The following is a 1,870-nucleotide window of genomic DNA, read 5'->3' as shown; positions in this document are numbered from 1 at the left end:
GAGTACTAACTATAGGACATTGGGACGTACTTGTGAATACAAAATGAAGGTTTTAAAAAAGATAAAATTAAAAAAAAAAAATAAGTGCCTAAAACCGACTGGTGAGGGGTTTACCCAATGCATGAGCAGTAGAAAGAATTTAAGTTTTTGCACCCAGGATATTAAAAAGCAGAAAGGTAGATTTCTTTTTTTTCCTATTTTACTTTTTTGGGGTTACTCTATTTGATCTAATTAAAAAGCCTATTTTAATGCTGATGGAAGACAAGTCTTCTCTAATTTAGTCCCAACGAGATTGTCTCCTCTGGGCCAACAATGCTCATCTAGAACTTGGAATTTCGATAAATCCATTCTGAGGTGAGGAGCAGCAGCACCAGAAAAGTTGATCCAGGCCATCTAGGACCCTCCAGGGAAGGGCTCAGGCCTGTCACAGAGGCCTGAGAGGAACTGGAGCCCTGCAGTCAATCTGGGACATTGCAGCTCTCCTGACACGGTCCCAGCAGCTGGGAAAACACTCGGGGTCTCCCTAGGGTTTGATCAGATGGCAAGTTCCCCATTCCCTGATTGGCCCAAAGCTTTGACCTGCTAGGACCCGGGGCCTATCAAAGGCCAGGTGTCCTCTCCCCATTGGAAACCTCCCCAGGCTCAGCTCAGCTCTTCACATTCTCCTGCTGGCCTGGGAGCATCCAGGCCAAAGGGTGAGGCGGGGACAGCCCTACATTAAGTTTTTATTTCAAGGTAGAAAATCTGTCCCCTTGATTGTTTGTGAAACTCTAAAAAGACTAGGGCAGCTCAGAGTCTAAAATAGAGCTTCAGGGAGTATAGAGTCAGAGTCCAGAAACTTCTATTCCATTTACTCTCTAGCAACTTACCTAATATCAAAACCTATGGTTATGCTATGTTTACAAATATGCGTGCACATCTATGAATATGTGTTCATAAGAACATGCACATGCACCATTACGTTTAAACATGTATGCGTGTACACACCAACTGATGTAAAAATCACTGTTTCATGTACTCAATTTTCCTTTGCGTTTACCCTCTTTCCTCCACTTTTTAAAATACTTATTTATTTCTAATTTGGGGGACTACTAACTGAGATTATTTTCCATCTCACTGAAAAAACAGCTTTAGAATTTCCTTTAGAGCAGTTCTGCTGGTGGCAGATTCCATTGGGTTTTGTCTGAAAAGTAGCCATTTTCCTCTATTTTTTCTGTTTATTATATAGAAAGATAACTTATGCAAAGTAAAATGGACAGGTCTTAATTATACAGTTTGATGTGTTTTCACAAATGCAGATGCTCACGTAGCCAACAGTCCAATCCATTCTCACAACATCTCCATTAATGCAGGATGGAGACATTCTGCTCCTGTCAACGTAAATTATCCCATCAGAGCTCCCAAATACAACGTGTATGAGAGACGCCTTTCTCCTGAGGACTTCTCACAAAGTGGGGTGTCCTGTGTGTCCTGTTCCCACTGAAGAGGGCTAAATAGAAACCTAAAGTCTGAAATAAAATAGGAGGCTACCCTGACGAGGGGTCTCGCTTTGCCCTTGGACAGAGAGCAGGCAGTGGTCAAGGCCCTGGTCGGGGCAGAAGCCTCTGTCAGGAGCCCCTGGCATCTGGTCACAGACACGATGGACCTGGGCCTAGGCAGAAGGGGGTGCTGCTGGTCTGCTGCGGAGGACTCTGTGGGGTTGTCAGCTGGGAAACCAGACACTTGAACTTGGTCTCCACGCAGGGTTCACTGGGCCAGCAGCTGGGCCCTCTCTGGGCCCTTGGAGAGCCTCAGGCCAGGCCCAGCCCAGTAACCCCTCCCAGAAATGTCACCCCACCACTGGGACTGACACTCAGGCACAGGGAGTGAT

Source organism: Theropithecus gelada, chromosome 10, assembly GCF_003255815.1.
Source record: "Theropithecus gelada isolate Dixy chromosome 10, Tgel_1.0, whole genome shotgun sequence".
NCBI lineage: Eukaryota > Metazoa > Chordata > Mammalia > Primates > Cercopithecidae > Theropithecus > Theropithecus gelada.
This window is presented reverse-complemented; position numbering follows the sequence as displayed.